We start from the raw sequence: 23,901 nt of genomic DNA, 5'->3' as shown, positions 1-23,901 counted from the left end.
TTATTTCTTTACCTATCTATTGTTCACCTAATACTTTTTTTGCACTATTGGTTAGAGCCTGTAAGTAAGCAGTTCACTGTAAGGTCTACCTGTTGTATTCAGCGCACGTGACAAATAAACTTTGATTTAATTTAATTTAATTTAACTGTGGCATTGTGCTGTGTAACAAAACTGCACATTTTAGAGTGGCCTTTTATTGACCACATCACAATGTGCATCTGTGTAATGGTCATCATCATCATCATCAAATCAAATCAAATGTATTTATATAGCCCTTCGTACATCAGCTGATATCTCAAAGTGCTGTACAGAAACCCAGCCTAAAACCCCAAACAGCAAGCAATGCAGGTGTAGAAGCACGGTGGCTAGGAAAAACTCCCTAGAAAGGCCAAAACCTAGGAAGAAACCTAGAGAGGAGCCAGGCTATGTGGGGTGGCCAGTCCTCTTCTGGCTGTGCCGCGTGGAGATTATAACAGAACATGGCCAAGATGTTCAAATGTTCATAACCATAACCATGACCAGCATGGTCCAATAATAATAAGGCAGAACAGTTGAAACTGGAGCAGCAGCACGGCCAGGTGGACTGGGGACAGCAAGGAGTCATCATGTCAGGTAGTCCTGAGGCATGGTCCTAGGGCTCAGGTCCTCCGAGAGAAAGAAAGAGAGAATTAGAGAGAGCATACTTAAATTCACACAGGACACCGAATAGGACAAGAGAAGTACTCCAGATATAACAAACTGACCCTAGCCCCCCGACACATAAACTACTGCAGCATAAATACTGGAGGCTGAGACAGGAGGGGTCAGGAGACACTGTGGCCCCATCCGAGGACACCCCTGGGCATGGCCAAACAGGAAGGATATAACCCCACCCACTTTGCCAAAGCACAGCCCCCACACCACTAGAGAGTAATATCTTCAACCACCAACTTACCATCCTGAGACAAGGCTGAGTATAGCCCACAAAGATCTTCGCCACGGCACAACCCAAGGGGGGGGGGGGGGGGGGGGCGCCAACCCAGACAGGATGATAACATCAGTGACTCAACCCACTCAGGGACGCACCCCTCCCAGGGACGGTATGAGAGAGCCCCAGTAAGCCAGTGACTCAGCCCCTGTAATAGGGTTAGAGGCAGAGAATCCCAGTGGAAAGAGGGGAACCGGCCAGACAGAGACAGCAAGGGCGGTTCGTTTCTCCAGAGCCTTTCCGGTCACCTTCCCACTCCTGGGCCAGACTACACTCAATCATATGACCCACTGAAGAGATGAGTCTTCAGTAAAGACTTAAAGGTTGAGACCGAGTTTGTGTCTCTGACATGGGTAGGCAGACCGTTCCATATAAATGGAGCTATATAGGAGAAAGCCCTGCCTCCAGCTGTTTGCTTAGAAATTCTAGGGACAATTAGGAGGCCTGCGTCTTGTGACCGTAGCGTACGTGTAGGTATGTACGGCAGGACCATATCAGAGAGATAGGTAGGAGCAAGCCCATGTAATGCTTTGTAGGTTAGCAGTAAAACCTTGAAATCAGCCCTTGCTTTGACAGGAAGCCAGTGTAGGGAGGCTAGCACTGGAGTAATATGATCAAATTTTTGGGTTCTAGTCAGGATTCTTGCAGTCGTATTTAGCATTAACTGAAGTTTATTTAGTGCTTTATCTGGGTAGCCGGAAAGTAGAGCATTGCAGTAGTCTAACCTAGAAGTGACAAAAGCATGGATTAATTTTTCTGCATCATTTTTGGACAGAAAGTTTCTGATTTTTGCAATGTTATGTAGATGGAAAAAAGCTGTCCTTGAAATGGTCTTGATATGTTCTTCAAAAGAGAGATCAGGGTCCAGAGTAACGCCGAGGTCCGTCACAGCTTTATTTGAGACGACTGTACAAACATTAAGATTAATTGTCAGATTCAACAGAAGATCTCTTTGTTTCTTGGGACCTAGAACAAGCATCTCTGTTTTGTCCGAGTTTAAAAGTAGAAAGTTTGCAGCCATCCACTTCCTTATGTCTGAAACACATGCTTCTAGCGAGGGCAATTTTGGGGCTTCACCATGTTTCATTGAAATGTACAGCTGTGTGTCATCCGCTTAGCAGTGAAAGTTAACATTATATTTTCGAATGACATCCCCAAGAGGTAAAATATATAGTGAAAACAATAGTGGTCCTAAAACGGAACCTTGAGGAACACCGAAATTTACAGTTGATTTGTCAGAGGACAAACCATTCACAGAGACAAACTGATATCTTTCCGACAGATAAGATCTAAACCAGGCCAGAACTTGTCCGTGTAGACCAATGCTGTTTAATCAGCTTCTTGATATCCAACACCTGTCAGGTGGATGGATTATCTTGGCAAAGGAGAAATGCTCACGAACAAGGTTGTAAACAAGTTTGTGCACAACATTTGAGAGAAAAAGCTTTTTGTGCTATTACTAGTTAGACAAATGTGACTTGTACTATATACTAATTAGACCACTGTGACTTGTGCTATTACTAGTTGCACCACTGTGATTTGTGTTATAGACTAGTTAGACCACTGACTTGTGCTACAGTTGAAGTCAGAATTTTACCTAGCCAAATACATTTAAACTCAGTTTTTCACAATTCCTGACATTTAATCCTCGTAAAAATTCCACTTTATTTTAAGAATGTGAAATGTCAGAATAATAGTCGAGAGAATAATTTATTTCACATTCCCAGTGGGCCAGAAGTTTACATACACTCAATTAGTATTTGGTAGCATTGCCTTTAAATTGTCTGGCGTCAAACGTTTCGGGTTGCCTTCCACAAGTTTCCCACAATAAGTTGGTTGAATTTTTGCCCATTCCTCCTGACAGAGCTGGTGTAACTGAGTCAGGTTTGTCGGCCTCCTTGCTCGCACACACTTTTTCAGTTCTGCCCACAAATTTCCTATAGGATGGAGGTCAGGGCTTTGTGATGGCCATTCCAATAATTTGACTTTGTTGTCCTTAATCCATTTTGCTACAACTTTGGAAATATGCTTGGGGTTATTGTCCATTTGGAAGACCCATTTGCGATCAAGCTTTAACTTCCTGAGTGATGTATTGAGATGTTGCTTCAATATATCCACATAATTTTCCTCCTCATGTTGCCATCTATTTTGTGAAGTGCACCAGTCCCTCCTGCAGCAAAGCACCCCCACAACATGATGCTGCCGCCCCCGTGCTTCACGGTTGGGATGGTGTTCTTTGGCTTGCAAGCCTCCCCCTTTTTCCTCCAAACATAACGATGGTCATTATGGCCAAACAGTTCTATTTTTGTTTCATCAGACAAGAGGACATTTCTCCAAAAAGTATGATCTTTGACCCATGTGCAGTTGCAAACCGTAGTCTGGCTTTTTCATGCCGGTTTTGGAGCAGTGGCTTCTTCCTTGCTGAGCGGCCTTTCAAGTTATGTCGGTATAAGACTCGTTTTACTGTGGATATAGATACTTTTGTACCTGTTTCCTCCAGCATCTTCACAAGATCCTTTACTGTTGTTCTGGGATTGATTTGCACTTTTCGTACCAAAGTACATTCATCTCTATGAGACAGAACGCGTCTCCTTCCTGAGCGCTATGACGGCTGCATGGTCCCATGATGTTTATACTTGCGTACTATTGTTTGTACAGATGAAAGTGGTACCTTCAGGCATTTGGAAATTGCTCCCAAGGATGAACCAGGCTTGTGGAGGTCTACAATGTTTTTTTCTGAGGTCTTGGCTGATTTCTTTTGATTTTCCCATGATGTCAAGCATGATTCACTGAGTTTGAAGGTAGGCCTTGAAATACATCCACAGTTACACCTCCAATTGACTCAAATTATGTAAATTAGCAAATTCAGAAGCTTCTAAAGCCAATACATCATTTTCTGGAATTTTCCAAGCTGTTTAAAGGCACAGTCAACTTAGTGTATGTAAACTTCTGACCCACTGGAATTGTGATACAGTGAATTAAAAGTGAAATAATCTGTCTGTAAACAATTGTTGGAAAAAATACTTTTGTCATGCACAAAGTGGATGTCCTAACTGACTTGCCAAAACCATAGTTTGTTAGCAAGAAATGTTTGGTGTGGTTGAAAAATTAGTTTTAATAACTCCAACCAAAGTGTATGTACACTACCGACTTCAACTGTATATACTAGTTAGACCACTGTGGCTTGTGCTGTTACTTGTTAGACTACTGTGACTTGTGTCATAGACTAGTTAGACCTCTGTGGTTTGTAACATAGAGTAGTTACACCACAGTGATTTGTGTTATAGATTAGTTAGACCACTGTAACTTCTGCTTTTGACTAATTAGACCACTGTGACTTGTACTGTTACTAGTTAGACCACTGTGACTTGTGTTATAGACTAGTTAAACCACTGTGACTTGAGCTAAAAACTTGTTAAACCAATGTGACTTGTTATAGACTAGTTAGAACACTCTGACTTGTGCTATAGACTAGTTAGACCACTGTGACTTGTGTTATAGACTAGTTAGACCACTATAGCTTGTGCTATATACTAGTCAGTCTCTTGTTCTACAACCTTCTGTTGACCTTCCAGAGCGGTCATCTTCCGTGGATGCCTGCCCGGCCGTAGATCTGGGAATTACTGCTGAATTGTGGGTAAATGGAGCTCTCGTTCCGGCTGTGAGCTGTCAGGATCTGTTTGAGAAGAGCAGGATTGTGCACATGAACACACACCCATGTACAACCCCACACACACACCGTGGAGGGAAGTGTGGTCACTGTGTCCTGTTGAAGGTGGCAGCCAAAGGGAAGCACTGTCCTTTTCTCTCCTTGCCTCTCCCCATCTCTATCCCCATCTCTCTCTCTCTCTCTCTCTCTCTCCCTATCTCTCTCTCTATATCTCCCTATCTCTCTCTCTATCTCTATCTCTATGCCTCCGTGCCTCCTCTGTTTTTTTTGTATTGTTACTACACTCTCTGTTCGTCCATATCACAGTGTGGCCTCACCTTCCTTGGGTTGTCTTCCTGTATTCACCAGGTCAGCGGGGGAGAGAGAGAAGGCCGGCTGTTACCAGCCCAGCCAGATGGCAGCAGCTCCTAGCAGTTCCTAGACTGGGACAGCAGACTGGGACGAGGGGCAAACTGGCACAGGCCAAACTGGTTCCCGTGGCAGGCAGGCAGCAGGATGGAAGGAGTGTGCAGTGAAGAGTCAGACAGACAGACAGGAGCTCTGTGGGGAGTGGCTGCACCAGTTCAACTTCCTCTGTCAAACCGCTAATTAACCAGATTTTGCTTCAATTAAAAGGGTTTATTTTCATGTGCATTAGTACAGTGAAATGCCTTTCTTGCTTGCTATTTCCCAACAATGCAGTAGTACTATAAAACATTTATAAAAAAGTTAAGTAGAACAAAAACACGAGAAATAAAAATAAGAAGATCACGAGAAAGTAAGTAAGCTATATTAAGGGTCAGGATCAGTGCCAATACTATATTTGAAATGTGCAGGGATACTGGAGTGGTAGGTTTAGATATGTACAGGGGTGAGGTGACTAGGCATCAGGATATACAGTGCATTCGGAAAGTATTCAGACCCCTTCCCTTTTTCATTTTTTTTTTAACGTTACAACCTTATTCTAAAATTGATGATGTAGGTTTTTAGACATTTTTGCAAATGTATTACAAATAAAAAACAGAAATACATTATTTACATAACTATTCAGAAACTTTGCAATGAGAATCGAAATTACGCTCAGGTGCATCCTGTTTCCATTGATCATCTTTGAGATGTTTCTACAACTTGATTGGGGTCCACCTGTGGTAAATTGAATTGATTGTACATGATTTGGAAAGGCACACACAGTTGACAGTGCACGTCTGGAGGAAACCTGGCACCATCCCTACGGTGAAGCATGGTGGTGGCAGCATCATGCTGTGAGGACGTTTTTCAGTGGCAGGGACTGGGAGACTAGTCAGGATCAAGGGAAAGATGAACAGAGCAAAGTACAGAGATCCTTGCACCTTCCAACAGGACAATGACCCTAAGCACACATATCCTTGAGTGGCCCAGCCAGAGCCCGGACTTGAACCCGATCGAACATCTTTGGAGAGACCTGAAAATAGTTTTGCAGCGACTCTCCCCATCCAACCTGACAGAGCTTGGGAGAAACTGGGAGAAACTCCCCAAATACAGGTTTGCCAAGCTTTTAGTGTCATACCCGAGAGGAATTGAGGCTGTAATCACTTAAGATGTGGATGTCAATTTAAGGCAGCACCCTGCAGTTTCCGAGTGGTTGGGTTAAATGCAGAAGACACATTTCAGTTGAAGGCATTCACGGCAGAACGACAGATTTTTACCTTGTCAGCTCAGGGATTCAATCCAGCAACCTTTCGGTTACTGGCCCAACGCTCTAACCACAAGGCTACCTGCCACCACAGGTATTGAGTGTGTGAGTTTGTGTATGTGTGTTGGAGTGTGAGTGAGTGTGCAGAATGTGCATAGAGACTTGGGCAGATCATGACTGGGTCTTCCTTTATAATCCATAATGGACTGTAGGCCCTTCCACGTGCAGTTGGCGTCAGAGCCTGGGTAATAGGATTCTACCTTGTTCCTATATTGTCCTTTTGCTTGTTGATGGCTCTGCGGAGGACTTCTTGTACTTGTTTGTGTCCTCAGCCGTAGCCTCTGGGTTATATGCGATAGCCCTGTGTGGGTTAGCCCTGTCCTTTAGTTTACAGCCAACCTCTGTGTTAATCCAGGGCTTTTGTTTGGGGAAGCAGCGAACCTTCACTATCGGCGATGCTAATGAAGCCGGTGACGTAGCTCGTTGATGCTATCGGCAGAGTCCAGGAGAATATTCCAGTCAGCGCTAGCAATCAGTCTTGTTGCATAGCCTCCAAGGCAAAGGACCAATTCTCATGATATGATTTACTGAAGGGGGGACGAGGGCCGCATTTCTATGCTGCTTTTGGGTAGCGTAACAGTGGTGTAGGACTTTATCGCCCCCAGTGGCGAAGGAGACGTGCTGATGGAAATTGGGCATCATGGGTCTTAATGACGTGGAATTGAAATCACCGGCAACAAGGAAAGCAGCCTCCGGGTGCATGGATTCCTGCTTGTTTAGTGCCAGTTTGTTGTTTTTATTTTCCTGAGGTGGAGTATATACAGCAGTCACGATAACAGATGAAAACTCTCTCACGAGGTAGAAGGGGTAAAATATATATTTTGATTTAACCTTTATTTAACAAGGCAAGATGGGCGAATGAAAAGGGCAGAAGTATAAAGGTCAATGAGAAGGTCCTAAATTCATACAGAATCAGGTAAAGGCAGTAGAATCGCTTCCTAAAAGGTTGTACAGTAGCCGTGAGAGGTTTTTCCTTACTTTCCATCACAGGTGTTGTTATTCGTGTTTTTGCCACAGTTCTCTCACACCACATGAATCATGGTTTATGTCGTGCTGGAGGGAGGGAGGGAGAGAGAGCAGGGCTGGTCTGGTCTGAGGCGTGGCATGAGAATAATAGGATGAGAAAAGGCCAGGCTGTGGTGAAGGCTGTGGAGACCAAGCTCAACAGCATGGGAGCACATCAGTTTGTGTGTATTGATGAGCTGAGAGGAGAGGACTATAATGCTCCTATCTTTCGTTGGAGTAGTGCCAAACCCTCTTCGTTTTCTCTTGCCTCTTTTATGAGTTAGCGTGCCTCTACGTAATAAGCATCCTATGCACTGCACCCTGCCAGAGAAAACACTGTAAACAGGCCTTTAATAAAGAGCACAAATCAAACAGCACATACCCTGCTCTGTAGAACATGAGGAGTGCAGTTGCCTAACTGCTCAGGAAAACATTAGCATGTACATTGAGCAGGCATGGCTTGTGGTGCCAATAAGACATGCACTTGTCATCACAGTGTTTAGTTTGAGAGAGGACCCATCATGCCTGTAGGGTGACGACAGTGCTCTGGAATGGTTCTCAGCTTACTGAGCCACTTCTGTTTGAAAACTCAAACAAGGTGTTGAGATGAAAGAGAGGAGAAACTGCAGCCAGAGCCTGGGCCCCACCAGAACATGCCTAATTTAAGGGATAAAACCTGTTCTACTGAGGCTGATTAATCCTAATCTTGCTTTAACTCCTTTGATCTGCAGTCAGTGTGATTTAGGGATGGGGCTGCACTATTCCCTGCAGAAGAAGAATCACAACCAGAGGTAGAAGGAGAAGTAGATGTGGGGGTAGAGGTGGCGGTAGAGGTGGGGGTAGAGGTAAATGTGTGGATAGAGGTACAGGTGGGGTTAGAGGTAGAGGAGGGATTAGAGGTAGAGGATGGGGTAGAGATAGAGGTGGGGGTGGAGGCAGAGGTTAGGGTAGAGGTGGGGGTAGAAGTAGAGGTGGGGGATAGAGGTAAAGGTGGAGGTAGTGGTGGAGGTAGAGGTAGGAGTAAAGCTAGAGGTAGAGGTGTGGGGGTAAAGGTGGGGGATATAGGTAAATGTGGGCTAGAGGTAGAGGTTGATGTAGAGGTGGTGGTAGAGTTTGGGTTAGAGGTAGAGGTGGGGTTAGAGCTGGGGGTAGAGGTACTGTAGAGGTGGGGGTAGAGGTAGGTATAGGTAGAGTTAGAGGCAGAGATCAGAATCACTTTATTTGCCAAGTACCTCTACCTCTATCCCCACTTCTGCCTTTACTCCCACCTCTAACTCTACCCACAACTCTTTTACATAGACACAGAATTTGCCTTAGTGAGAAGAAATATACAATATACAAACAGAATGCAGACACAAGTCAATTTAGGCTAGAGAATATACAATATAAACACAGTAAGCATACATTTCTGGAGTATAAACTGATTTACATTGAGAGATTCATACTACACTGGCTCTGACGCTTGTTGGATGTGGCAGGGCTTGCAAACCATTACAGACTACAAAGGGAAGCACAGCCAAGAGCTGCCCAGTGACACGAGCCTACCAGACGAGGCTATCAGATGAGCTAAATTATTTCTATGCTCGCTTCGAGGCAAGTAACACTGTAACATGCATGAGAGCACCAGCTGTTCCGGAAAACTGTGATCATGTTCTCCGCAGCCGATGTGAGTAAGACCTTTAAATAGGTCAACATTCACAAGGCCTCAGGGCCAGACGGATTACCAGGACGTGTACTGCGAGCATGCGCTGACCAACTGGCAAACGTCTTCACTGACAATTTCAACCTCTCCCTGTCCGAGTCTGTAATACCAACATGTTTTAAGCAGACCACCATAGTCGCTGCGCCCAAGACACCAAGGTAACTTGCCTAAACGACTACTGACCCATAGCACTCACTCATAAGGAAGCAAGGCGAGACCCAAATGCAGACACAGGAAGCAGATGGTTGAGCTCCGATATTTATTCATCCAAGGGGTAGGCAAATGCTAGGTCGGGGACAGGCGAGAGTTCATAAACCGAGTCCAAAACAGTACCAGACAAAGGGCATTCTCGATGTCAGGCCAGGCAGGGGTTCAGATCTGCGTCCAAACAGTACAAGGGGATAGGCAGGCTTGACGACAGAACAGGCAGAGTGATCAGGTAGGCGGGTTCGGAGTCAGGACAGGCAAGGGTTGAAACCAGGAGGACTAGAACTAAAAGAGGCTGGGAAAAATAGGAGCAAGGAAAAATGCTGGTTGACTTGGCAAACAAGACAAACTGGCACAGAGAGACAGGAAAAAGGGATATATACACCGGGGATAATGAGCGACACCTGGAGGGGGTGGAGACAATCACAAGGACAGGTGAAACAGATTAGGGTGTGTCAGTAGCCCCCCCCCTCTAGGGGCGCCACCTGGTGTCCTACCTGGGTGCATACCTGATTGACCGGGGTGTCGGTGGTGGAAGTCAGTGATGAGGGCTGGATCCAGGATGTCTCTAGAGGGTACCCAGCACCTCTCCTACAGGCCGTAACCCTCCCCGTCAACCAGGTACTGGAAACCCCTGCCCCGTGGTCGAACACCCAGGGGGTGTTTTACCGTGTATGCTGGATGGCCATCAATGACACGGGAGGGGGGTGGGTGGGCCTGGAGACAGAAGACAAAGAACTGAGACACGGGCTTAATCCTAGACACATGGAAGGTAGGGTGAATATGGAGGGTATGGGGTAACAAAAGACTTGACAGCAGTAGAACTAAAGACTCGAGATTGAAAAAGGACCAAGAAACAGGGTCAGTTTGCAGGACTACCCAAAGGGGCAGGTCCCGTGTGGACAGCCATACCCTCTGCGCAATACGGTAGTGGGGAGCTGGAGTCCGGCAGTGGTCTGCTTGTTGACGATACCTGCAGTTGGTCTTGAGAAGTACTACCCAAGCTCTTCTCCAGGTACGTCGACAGTGGCGGACGAACATCTGGGCCGAGGGTATGGTGATCTCCGGTTCTTGTTCTGGGAAGGGTGGAGGCTGATACCCCATGGAGCACTTAAAAGGGGAGAGTCCCGTGGCTGAACAGGGAAAGGTGTTCCCGGCATACTCCACCCAGACCAGTTGTCGGCTCCAGGTAGTGGGGTTGGTTGAGACCAGGCATCTTAGGGGGGTCTCCAGGTCCTGGTTAGCTCGCTCCGATTGGCCGTTAGATTGGGGATGGAATCCGGAGGATAGGCTGGCTGACGCCCCAAAAAGGTTGCAGAATGCCTTCCAGTACTGAGATGAGAACTGAGGACCCCGGTCGGAAACCATATCCACTGGGAGTACATGGATCCGGAAGACGTGCTGCACAATGAGCTGGGCCATTTCCCTGGCAGAGGGAAGTTTGGGGAGAGGGATAAAATGAGCAGCCTTTGAGAACCGATCCAGCACTGTCAGAATGACGGTGTTGCCATCAGAAGGGTGAAGCCCAGTGACAAAGTCCAGAGAGATATGGACTGAGTTAGGGACAAACCCCTTCAGGTCCAGGCTATGAATTTTATGCCTTGCCAACCAGGGTTTCAATACCCCAAACCACTGAACCAGCCAGTGCCTCCACTCCTCCAATGCCATCTTGACCGCCAGTAGTTCTCGGTTGCCTCCATCATAGTTCCTCTCTGCAGGATTGAGACGATGGAACAGGAAGGAACAGAGATGAAACCTTTGGTGCTGGGCAGATCGCCGGGACAGGATGGCCCCCACTCCAACATCAGAAGCAGCAACCTGTACCACAAATTGATGGGATGGGTCCGGATGGACGAGGATGGGTGGTTTGGTGAACCGATGTTTCAGGTCCACAAAGGCTCTGTCGACAGCTTGAAACCATGGGAACGGTATTTTGGAAGAGTTGAGTGCAGAGAGGGGGACCACCAGGGTGCTATAGCCCCGAATGAAATGGAGGTAGAAGTTAGCGAACCCCAGGAAACGTTGTAACTGTACCCTCGACGTAGGTTGATGCCAATCTACCACTGCTTTCACTTTTTCAGGATTCGTTTGGATATTTCCATCAGTGATGACATATCCCAGAAAGGAGATTGTAGAGCGGTGAAACTCACACTTCTCGGCTTTCACGTACAATTGGTTCTCCAGGAGGCGCTGAAGGACCAGTCTGACATGAAGAACTTGTCATCAAGGTAGGCGACAAAAAAACATGATGTCGTCTAGTTAGACGAATACAAAATGGTTTAGCATGTCCCGGAGCACATCGTTTACCAGAGCCTGGAAGACAGCGGGAGCGGGGCGTTGGTGAGTCCAAATGGCATGACCTGGTACTCATAATGTCCGCTGGCTGTGTTAAATGCTGTCTTTCACTCATCTCCTTCGCAAATCCAAACCAGGTGATAGGCATTCCGAAGGTCCAGCTTGGAAAAGATGGTAGCCCCCTGGAGAGGTTCAAAAGCCAGGGAGAGGAGTGGTAGGGGGTAACGATTCTTGATCGTAATAAGCATTCAGACCCCGGTAGTCAATGCACGGACGCAGGGTCTTGTCCTTCTTCTCCACAAATAAAAACCCTGCGCCGGCAGGAGATGCAGACGGACGGACGGCCCCAGTAGCTAGAGACTCCTCTATGTATTCCTCCATGGCCTTGGTCTCCAGCCCGGATAGAGAACATAGCTGACCAAGAGGTGGTGTGGTGCCTGGAAGGAGATCAATGGCACAATCATAAGGACGGGGGAAGAAAAGTAGCACGTGTCTTACTGAACATTCCAGGAGGTCATGGTACTCAATGGGAATGGGAAAGATATCCAAGGCCTTGCTAATGCCCTGAGGAGGACGTCTCGGGGACGGCTGTGCTGCTTTAAGCCGCGGAGGTTGGCAAAACGGGCTCTAACCCAGGATGGAGCTTGTAGTCCAGTCAATAACAGGGTTGTGTTTTTGGAGCCAGGAAAATCCCAAGACAACAGGAACATGTGAAGATGCAATGAGGAGGAACTGTATGGTCTCACTTAGAGGTCGACTGATTAATCGGAATGGCCGATTAATTGTACTGCGTTGCATATAATCAGAGTCAGGGTATATGCAGCAGTTTGTGCCACCTGGCTCGTTGCGAACAGTGTGAAGACCATTTCTTCCTAACAAAGACCGTAATTATTTTGCCAGAATTTTACATAATTATGAAATAACATTGAAGGTGGTGCAATGTAACAACAATATTTAGACTTAGGGTTGCCACCCGTTCGATAAAATACGGAACGGTTCCGGTTTCACTGAAAGAATAAACGTTTTGTTTTTTCGAAACGATTGTTTCCGGATTTGACCATATTAATGACCTAAGGCTCATATTTCTGTGTGTTTATTATATTATATTATAATTAAGTCTATGATTTGATATTTGATAGAGCAGTCTGACTGAGTGGTGGTAGGCAGCAGCAGGCTTGTAAGCATTCATTCAAACCGCACTTTCCTCTGTTTGCCGGCAGCTTTTTGCAATGCTTGAAGCACAGCGCTGTTTATCAACTCCCGAGATTAGGCTGGCAATACTATAGTGCCTATAAGAACATCCAATGGTCAAAGGTCTATGAAATACAAATGGTATAGAGAGAAATAGTTCTATAATAACTACAACCTAAAACTTCTTAACTGTGAATATTAAAGATTCATTTTAAAAGGAACCACCAGCTTTCATATGTTCTCATGTACTGAGCAAGAAACTTAAACGTTACCTTTTTTACATGGCACATATTGCACTTTTACTTTCTTCTCCAACACTGTGTTTTTGCATTATTTAAACCGAATTGAACGTGTTTCATTATTTATTTGAGGCTACATTTATTTTATTTATGTATTATAAGTGTTCATTGTTCATTCAGTATTGTTGCAATTGTCATTATTACAAATATATATATAAAAATTGGCCGATTAATCGGTATTAACTTTTTTTGGTCCTCCAATAATTGGTATCGGTATCGACAAATTGCTAAAAAATGAATCCCTGTCCCAATAATTACGGAGGGCACAGTGCCTTCGGAAAGTATTCAGCCCCATTGACTTTTTCCACATTTTGTTACGTTACAGCCTTATTCTAAAATTGATGAAATCATTTCCCCCCCTCATAATCTACACACAATATCCCATAATGACAAAGCAAAAACATGTTTTTAGAAAATGTTGCTAATTTATAAAAAAACAACTGAAATATTATATTCACATAAGCATTCAGACCCTTTACTCAGTACTTTGTTGAAGCACCTTTGGCAGTGATTACAGCCTTGAGTCTTCTTGGGTATGACACTACAAGCTTGGCACACCTGTATTTGGGGAGTTTCTTCTCTGCAGATCCCCTCAAGCCCTGTCAGGTTGGATGGGGAGCGTTGCTGCACAGCTATTTTCAGGTCTCTCCAGAGCTGTTCGATCGGGTTCAAGTCCGGGCTCTGGCTGGGCCACTCAAGGACATTCAGAGACTTGTCCCGATGCCACTCCTGTGTTGTCTTGGCTGTGTGCTTAGGGCCGTTGTCCTGTTGGAAGGTGACCCTTAGCCCCAATCTGAGGTCCTGAGCACTCTGGAGCAGGTTTTCATCAAGGATCTCTGCACTTTCTCCGTTCATCTTTCCCTCGATCCTGACTAGTCTCCCAGTCCCTGCCGCTGAGAAACATCCCCACAGCATGTTGCTGCCATCACCATGCTTCACCTTAGGGATGGTGTCAGGTTTCCTCCATATGTGACGCTTGGCATTCAGGCCAAAGAGTTAAATCTTGGTTTCATCAGAACAGAGTGTATTGTTTCTCATGGTCTAAGAGTCTTTAGGTGCCTTTTGGCAAACTCAAAGCGGGCTGTCATGTGCCTTTTACTGAGGAGTGACTCTCTACCATAAAGGTCTGATTGGTGGAGTACTGCAGAAATGGTTGTTCTTCTGGAAGGTTCTACCATTTCCACAGAGTAACTCTGTCAGAATGACCATCGGGTTCTTGGTGACCTCCCTGACCAAGGCCCTTCTCCCCCGATTGCTCAGTTTGACTGGGTGGCCAGCTCTAGGAAGTCTTGTTGGTTCCAAACTTCTTCCATTTAAGAATGATGGGGGCCACTGTGTTCATGGGGACCTTCAATGCTGCAGAAGTGTTTTGCTACCCTTCCCCAGATCTGTGCCTCCACAGAATCCTGCCTCGGCTCTCTACGGACAATTCCTTCGACCTCATGGCTTGGTTTTTGCTCTGACATGCACTGTCAACTGTGGGACCTTATATTGACAGGTGTGTGTGCCTTTCCAAATCTAGTTATTTGAATTTACCACAGGTGGACTCCAACAAGATGTAGGAACATCTCAAGGATGATCAATGGAAACTTGATGCACCTGAGCTCAATTTCGAGTCTCATAGCAAAGAGCTGAGCTGTCACTCATTCAGAATGCGCTTCAGCATTCCATTTTTTTTCTCTACCCATGCCCTGCTTGTTAGATATTATGCATATTGATAACTTGATAGCAAACGTCCTCGCCATGTGATTATTCATAGCAGCGGGCAGCAGCAATCTAAATGATCAGAATGAAAACATGCAAGGAAAAGTGATCGGGTGAAATTATGAAGCAAGTGGACAGAGGAATGCCGCTTCACTCTATCCAATCAGAGCAGCAGGATCAACGTACAGCCTGCCCTTCTCTTTACAGACAGGCAAACTAGCCAGTTTAGTTATTTAGAACACGTAGAACCTTGCACATGACGTACTAAAAGACAGTACATTGTGGTTTAGAAACTCTGTGACTGATTGACATGAGAAAGATGCTTGCTGGCACCCAAAACTAATTTTCTTTCCCGATCACGGATAATAAAAAATATATATAATCGTATCCAGAAATTTGCCCATATCTGTTATGATACTTGTTTTGTCCGCTTACTCGGCACACCCCTAATATACAGTGTGGTTCAGAGGTGTACATGGTGCATAAACAGTATAGTGCAGTTATTAGTATAGCAGGTCATTGATGGTAAGGTTTCTCTAAAATTCAAGGCCTCTTAATCCCCATGAGCACATTGGCTAGTAGGTGGGGGCCACAACACAGGGGGAGCCTTTTCAGGTAGAGGTGAAGGTTGTAGAGGTGGGGGGTGGATGTTGTGTTATAGGTTGGGGTAGAGGTGAAGGTTGTGGTAGAGGTAATGGTAGAGGTGGAGGTTGTGGTAGAGGTAGAGGTTGTGGTAGATGTAGGGGTAGAGGTGGAGGTTGTGGTAGAGGTGAAGCTTGTGGTAGAGGTAGAGGTGAAGGTTGTGGTAGAGGTAGGGGTAGAGGTGGAGTTTGTGGTAGAGGTATAGGTTGTGGTTGAGGTAGGTGTTGTGGTAGAGGTAGAGGTTGTGGTAGTGATAGAGGTTGTGGTAGATGTAGGGGTAGAGGTGGAGGTTGTGGTAGAGGTGAAGCTTGTGGTAGAGGTAGAGGTGAAGGTTGTGGTAGAGGTAGGGTAGAGATGGAGTTTGTGGTAGAGGTATAGGTTGTGGTTGAGGTAGGTGTTTTGGTAGAGGTAGAGGTAGAGGTTGTGGTAGATGTAGATGTAGGGGTAGAGGTTGTGGTAGAGGTAGGGATTGAGGTGGAGGTTGTGGTAGAGGTAGAGGTAGGGATAGAGGTGGAAGTTGTGGTAGAAGTAAGGGTAGAGGTGAAGGTTGTGGTAGAGGTAGTTGTGGTAGAGGTTGTGGTAGGTGTAGAGTTGGAGGTTGTGGTAGAGGTGGAGGTTGTGGTAGAGGTAGAGGTAGGGATAGAGGTGGAAGTTGTGGTAGAAGTAAGGGTAGAGGTGAAGGTTGTGGTAGAGGTAGTTGTGGTAGAGTTTGTGGTAGGTGTAGAGTTGGAGGTTGTGGTAGAGGTGGAGGTTGTGGTAGAGGTAGTTGTGCTAGAGGTTGTGGTAGAGGTGGAGGATGTGGTATAGGTAAGGGTGAAGGTTGTGGAGGTTGTGGTAGGGGTAGATGTGGAGATTGTGGTATAGGTTCAAGGTTATGGTAGAGGTGGAGGGTGTGGTAGAGGTGAAGGTTGTGGTAGAGGTAGAGGTTGTGGTAGAGGTAAGGGTAGAGGTGGAGGTTGTGGTAGAGGTGGAGGTTGTGGTAGAGGTGGGGTGAAGGTTGTGGAGGTTGTGGTAGGGGTAGAGGTGGAGATTGTGGTAGAGGTAGGGATAGAGGTAGAGGTTGTGGTAGAGGTAGGGATAGAGTTGGAGGTTGTGGTATAGGTGAAGGTTGTGGTAGAGGTGGAGGTTGTGGTAGAGGTAGGGATAGAGGTAGAGGTTGTGGTAGAGGTAGGGATAGAGTTGGAGGTTGTGGTAGAGGTTGTGGTTGAGGTAGGGATAGAGGTAGCGATAGAGGTGGAGGTTGTGGTAGAGGTAAGGATAGAGATGAAGGTTGTGGTAGAGGTGGATGTAGTGGTAGAGGTAGGGGTAGAGGTGGAGGTAGTGGTAGAGGTGGGGTAGTGGTGGAGTTTGTGGTAGATGTATAGGTTGTGGTTGAGGTTGGTGTTGTGGTAGAGGTAGAGGTTGTGGTAGAGGTAGGGGTGGAGGTAAAGATGAATGTTGTGGTAGAGGTGGAGGCTGTGGTAGACGTGGAGGTTGTGGTAGAGGTAGGTGTAGATGTGGGGTTATGGTAAAGGTAGGGATAAAGGTGGAGGTTATGGTAGAGATAGGCATAGAGGTGGAGTAGAGGTAGGTTTAGAGGTAGTGATCGAGGTTGTGGTAGAAGTAGATGTAGGTGTAGAGGTAGAGGTAGGGGTGGAGGATGTGTTAGGGATAGAGGTGGAGGTGTTGGTTGAGGTAGGGGTGGAGGTCGTGGTAGTGGTAGGGATAGAGGTGGAGGTTGTGTTAGGGGTAGGGGTGGAGGTCGTGGTAGAGGTAGGGATAGAGGTGTAGGTTGTGGTAGAGGTAGGGATAGAGGTGGAGATGTTGGTCGAGGTAGGGGTGGAGGTCGTGGTAGTGTTAGGGATAGAGGTGGAGGTTGTGGTAGAGGTAGGGGTGGAGGTGGAGGTTGTGTTGGGGATAGAGTTGGAGGTTGTTATAGAGGTAGGGGTGGAGATCGTGGTAGTGGTAGGGATAGAGGTGGAGGTTGTGGTAGAGGTAGGGGTGGAGGTGGAGGTTGTGTTAGGGATAGAGGGGGAGGTTGTGGTAGAGGTAGGTGTAAAGGTAGAGGTAGGGGGAGAGGTACGGTACAGGCAGAACCAGAGGTCGAGGTACAGCACAGGTAGATCCAGAGGTAGAGCTTGCTAGTCAGAGCTGAGATAGAGCAGGGCCTGGGGTGTTTGAGTATGTGGGGAAAAACATGTGAATTATCTCCCTGTGATATCACTCACACCAGTCTGTGAATCACTAATGTTTGGTGTTTTATTTTTACTTCTCCTCAGTTACACAGAGATGTGTCTATAATTCTATATTCCTATGAATAGTTTTTGTGTGCTACTCCTCCCTCTCCTGTTAAGAGGGTTAATGCACATTGAGGTGCCTCTCAAGCAGATATTAGTAAGTGGAGAAAGAGCAGTAATTGCCATAATAAGGCTGGAGTATTAAAGTATTTAGAGCCTCATTATTGCATTGGGGAGGAAATCAATTTTAAATTTGAGGAGAGGAGATCTTAAAATCCAAAGGAACATTTTGTTAGTAGTTTGCTATTGTGCTGCAGCTTGCGTTTCTATTTGTATTTCATTAGCACATTAAGTCAGAGAACTTTTGCACATTTGATTTCATCTCATTTCCATTGTAGTCTCCATCAACTGCAGTACTCAGTTTTGATGATCGCTTATTAGATACAGTATTTTGGCTTTAATCTTTCATTTCAATTCAATTCAAGGTGCTTTATTGGCATGGGAAACATATGTTAACATTGCCAAAGCAAGTGAAGTAGATATTAAACTAAAGTGAAATAAACAATAAAAATGTACAGTAAACATTACACTCAAAGAAGTAAAAAAAAAATCAAGACATTTAAAATGTCATATTATGTATATATACAGTGTTGTAACGATGTGCAAATGGTTGAAGTACAAAAGGGAAAATAAATCAACATAAAGGTTGTATTTACAATGGTGTTTGTTCTTCACTGGTTGCCCTTTTCTTGTGGCAACAGGTCACAAATATCGCTGCTGTGATGGCGGACTGTGGTATTTCACCCAGTAGATATGGGAGTTTATCAATCTTTTATTTACTTTACTTTTTTACCCCTTTTTCTCCCCAAATTCATGGTATCCAATTGGTAGTTACAGTCTCGTTTCCTCACTGGAACTCCCGTACGGACTCGGGAGAGGCGAAGGTCGAGAGCCTTGCGTCCTCCGAACCACAACCTAACCAAGCCGCACAGCTTTTTGACACAATGCCTTCTTAACCCGGAAGCCAGCCGCACCAATGTATCGGAGGAAACACTGTAACGACCACGTTAGCGTGCACTGCGCCCGGTCCGCCACAGGAGTCGCTAGTGCGCGATGGGACAAGGACATTCCTGCCATCCAAACCCTCCCCTAAACCAGACGGGTGCGACAGAGCCTGGACTCAAACCCCTAGTGGAACAGCTAGCACTGCGATGCAGTGCCTTAGACCACTGCGCCACTTGGGAGGCCTAGAAGTTTATTAACATTGGGTTTGTTTTCGAATTCTTTGTGGATTTGTGTAATCTGAGGGAAATATGTGTCTCTAATATGGTCATAAATTTGGCAGGTTAGGAAGTGCAACTCGGTTTCCACCTCATTTTGTGGGCAGTGTGCACATAGCCTGTCTTCTCTTAAGAGCCAGGTCTGCCTAAGGCAGCCTTTCTCTCTCTCTCTTTCTCGCCCTCTCTCTTTCTCTCTTTTTCTCTCAATCTCAGTGTTTGTGGTTACGTGTGTATGGGTACGTGTGTGTGTGTGTGTGTGTGTGTGTGTGTGTGTGTGTCTAAGTACAGAGAACACTGTCTGTGTCTGCAGTGGCAGCACATGGATACATTTGACATGAGACAGAAGCTGAAAACTGGGACTTTAGATTTGGTGCGGCGACGATGGAGGGATGAAAGGTAATTGAAAAGGAGAGGGATGAGTTTGCTTTGGGGTTTCCAAACTGAGGGACTAAGAAGGGTGGGTCTGACCACAGCCATGCGTGTGTATGTGTGCTCAGACACACAGTTTGTCAAGAGTAGACATAAAGAAACACACAGACACACACACTCTCTCTCTCTTTCTCTCTGTTCCATGTCTGTGGACTGCGTTGAGTCTGTGCAGGACCTCACAGGATCTCTCTCCTTTTGTGTCACTGTGTGCGACAGTGCTGATATCAAATCGAACTTGATATCAAGTTTATTGGACGCGTACACAGATTTACAGATGTTATCAGTTATAATTGATCCTGCCGCAGACGCCTCTTAAACTGCTGCCTTGATTTAAACAACATGCCAGAGCACGTTTCATCCATGTCCAAGTCCACTGAATTATTAAACACAGCTCTGAAGAAAATGTCCCTCTTTTTGCATGGCGTCTTTGCATAACTCTGGAGTGCAGCCACTTGGGTGGATAAACTAGTCTTTCTTCATTACAGTAATTGGGTGGAAAAGAAGGATTTGGGTGAGAGGATAGAATAAGATCACATGTCTTTAGCACGATGAGTTAAAGACACTGAAGTGAGACAGATTGCACACTGGATTATCTCTTGTGAGAAGGAGATATTTCCACGTTTAATATCCCATAGGCTGTTTAGAATGAGCCCTCTTGGGTTTAAAATATCTGGGGTTGTGCTGTTAGCAGGGTTGGTGATGTTCTGATCATAGAAATATAATAATTCATTCTAGTTCTGCGGTTCTGATCAGCCTGTGTTAACATGAGTGGATCAGGAACACACGTACAGTATATGCCACTGACAACACCTAGAGCCTACGACACAGAAGGTTTGTAAGGCCATTGACACCAGGCTTAATATTAATGTACACTTGAATTTAGGCTGGTTAGATTCCATTGATCTAGTGGTCTATCCAGCTCTCATAGTTCGCAAACCAGGCATCTGAGGGAATGAGGCAGCCTGGTAACAAACTATGAGACTGGCTTGTTTGTCACATACACTACATACACTACAAAGTATGCGGACACCTGCTCGTCTAACATCTTATTCCAAAATCATGGTCATTAATATGGAGTTGGTCCCCCATTTGCTGCTATAACAGCCTCCACTCTTCTGGTAAGGCTTTCCACTAGATGTTGGAACATTGCTGCAGGGCTTCTATTTCCGCCACAAGAGCATTAGTGAGGTCGGTCATTGATGTTAGGCGATTAGGTCAGCGTTCCAATTAATTCCAAAGGTGTTCGATGGGGTTGAGGTCAGGGCTATGTGCAGGCTAGTCAAGTTCTTCCATACCGACCTCGACAAACCATTTCTGTATGGACTTCACTTTTGTGCACAGGGGCATTGTCATGCTGAAACAGGAAAGGGCCTTCCCCAAACTGCTGCCACAATGTTGGAAGCACAGAATCATCTAGAATGTCATTGTATGCTGTAGCGTTAAGATTTCCCTTCACTGGAACTAAGGGGCCTAGCCCAAACCAAGAAAAACAGCCCCAGACCATTATTCCTCCTCCACCAAACTTTACAGTTGGCACTATGCATTTGGGCAGGTAGTGTTCTCCTGGCATCTGCCAAACCCAGATTTGTCTGTTCGACTGCCAGATTGTGATGCTTGATATATCACTCCAGAGAATGCATTTCCACTGCTCCAGAGTCCAATGGCGGTGAGCTTTACACCACTCCAGCTGACGCTTGGCATTGTGCATGGTGATCTTAGGCCTGTGTACGGCTGCTGACCATGGAAACCCAATTCATGAAGCTACCAATGAACAGTATTTTCTTACGTGCAATTCGCTTCAGCACTCAGTGGTCCCATTCTGTGAGCTTGTGTGGCCTACCATTACGTGGCTGAGCCGTTGTTACTAGTAGATGTTTCCACTTTACAGTAACAGCACTTACAGTTGACCAGGGAAGCTCTAGCAGGGCAAACATTTGACAAACTGACTTGTTGGAAAGGTGGCGTCCTATGACGGTGCCACATTGAAAGTCACTGAGCTCTTCAGTACGGGCCATTCTACTGTCAATGTTTGTCTATGGAGATTGCATGGCTGTGTGCTCGATTTTATACACCTGTCAGCAATGGTTTTGGCTGAAATAGTCAAATCCATTAATTTGAAGGGGTGTCCACATCTGTATGCATGTAGTGTACTTAAAGATTGACTGTGGGCTTTAGAGTGCGCTGTCATGTTGAAACGGAATCACTAAGTCCCTGTGATTCTGTAACCTGGGACGGAGCGCATGGAAGCTTTAGTCTAGAGCAGGGGCTGTTTGTTCTAGCTGCCTGGGAATATGTATAAGGCAGCTAGCTGCCTGCCTGACCAGCAATATGGAATCTGAGAGTCCCCTAACCCTAACCCCTCCCTCCCTCACCCTACTTAGCATTTGTTGGTGTTATGGGTTAGATTCATACTGACACCATACTGGTCCTCTCTGCTCTTTGGGGAGGGTACCCAACAAAGAGAAAGGATTTTGAAATATTTTGGGAGGCCATCTCTCCCGCATTGTCTGGGAGCATGTTGGGTGGTCAACGTGCTAACCCTCATCCATCCCTATTAGAGGAAACTTATCAGGGATGGCTACTGGACTGAGAAAGAACCCCACTGAGAGGCTTGGAGGTATGTGTGTGCGTATGTGTGTGTGTGTGTGTGTGTGTGTGTGTGTGTGTGTGTGTGTGTGTGTGTGTGTGTGTGTGTGTGTGTGTGTGTGTGTGTGTGTGTGTGTGTGTGTGTGTGTGTGTATACATGTGTATACGTGTGTATATGTGTGTATACGTGTGTATACGTGTGTATACGCGCGTGCGAGAATAGTTGCTCTGTGCAGATAGGACCCTGTGACTCTGAGATATGCTCTGGCTCATTAATTAGAATCTCCCATTATCCCCCTCAGGCTCCAGACACTTAATCAACACTGATCTCCACACACATATATGCAAACACACACACCTCTTAAAGGTCCACATAAGGAAAAATCCTGACACAACATCATCAAAAGAATAAAGCACACTTCAAAGAGGAACCTTTTAGAATGAATGGTAATGAGGGTTATTTGTTTGTTGTGATGTATGGCACAAGGGAAGTGGGTGGGTGACATAGCTGGTTAACGCTTTTATTATGATGTTATTGTTAGGCATTTCAAAACAAATCCATCCATCTGTCATGTCTTAATGCGGAAGCAATTTATCAAGGACTCTTAATTATATTTGCATATTTAAATGGATGTATTATGAAATTAGTGTCTGAAGATTTCCCATCAATAATAGGCCACACATTCACTAAGCTGCTATTGTAAAATATTGCGTAATGAATGTTAAAAAATACTATGCTGCTCATCTGTGGACTCTGCTTGTGGCTGCAGTGGTATTACCAGGTATACCCAGCCCAGTTCTTTTTTTACTTTTACTGTTGAAAAGGGACATCCCAAGTACACTACCGGTCCAAAGTTTTAGAACACCTCAATTTTTCCTGTTTTTATTGAAATTCACACAGTTTAATGTCTTAATGTACTCATAGAGCATAGATCAAATAAACAATGGGAGACCAAAAATAAATAATCGTTTTGTTTAGCAAAATGTAATCTACATTTTTGACTCATCAAAGTAGCCACTTTTTGCAGACAAACCAGCCAAACACACCCGTGGCATTCTTTCTACAATGGAAATCAAATATTGTTTGAAAGGTTCTTCCCAACACTGTTGCAGAAGTTCGCCACAAATGTGTTGCACTTGTAGGTTGCTTTTGCTTTCAACCTTCTGCCCAGTTCATCCCAAACCAGCTTGATGGGGTTTAAGTCCATGATTTGAAGTCTCGTTATTTTTTTTTTTGAAGTCTCGTTATTCTCGTTATTTTTGAAGTCTCGTTATTTTTGATTTGAAGTCTCGTTATTTTTTTCTAAGGTAGTTCTGACATATCCTGGAGGTATGTTCTGGGTCATTATCTTGCTGTAGGATGAACTCCTGACCAACTAGTCGTACACCAGAGGGTATTGCAAGCCGCTGCCTAAATGCTGTGGTAGCCGTTTTGGTTCAAGGTGCCACTCACTCTGTGCAAGTAGCCGACTATGGATCCAGCAAAAGAGCCCCAGACCATCACGCTTCCTCCTCCATGTTTGACAGTTGGTGTCACACACTGAGGAACCATTCTTTTGCCTACTCAAGGTGTACAAAAACCCTGCGTGATAAACCGAAGATTTCAAATGTTGATTCATCGGTCCATAAGACCTTCTTCCAGTCTTCAGTAGTCCACTGGTGATGCTTCGTGGCCCAGACAAGCCTCTTTTTCTTATTTTGCCATCTTAGCAATGGCTTTCTTACTGCCACTCGACCTGTCAAACCTGCAACTCGAAGTCTTCCCCTCACAGTTGAAACTGAGACTTGCTTACTTCGACCAGTGTTATGCTGTGCTTGAAGCTGTTGTCCTATGAGCAGCCTATCACGCAAGCTGTTAACTCTCAGAAACCTGTCTTCTGATTCTTTTGTGGCTTTGGATCTGCCAGACCTCTTCCTGTCAGAGTTTCCTCCAGTTTCCAAGTGCCTTTTGATGGTGTAGGAAACTGTACTCACTGACACATTGGCTTTCTTTGCAA

General features: G+C 45.5%; 1 protein-coding gene across 3 annotated transcripts in view; it reads left to right on the top strand.

Annotated features, from left to right (window-relative positions):
• LOC110535069 (tetratricopeptide repeat protein 28) overlaps positions 1–23,901 on the top strand; it is a 330,426-nt gene that overhangs the window by 75,056 nt on the left and 231,469 nt on the right. The window lies entirely within an intron of this gene.

Source organism: Oncorhynchus mykiss, chromosome 11 (genome assembly GCF_057628025.1).
Source record: "Oncorhynchus mykiss isolate SJ-2025 chromosome 11, ASM5762802v1, whole genome shotgun sequence".
Taxonomy (NCBI): Eukaryota; Metazoa; Chordata; class Actinopteri; order Salmoniformes; family Salmonidae; genus Oncorhynchus; species Oncorhynchus mykiss.
This window is presented reverse-complemented; position numbering and strand designations above follow the sequence as displayed.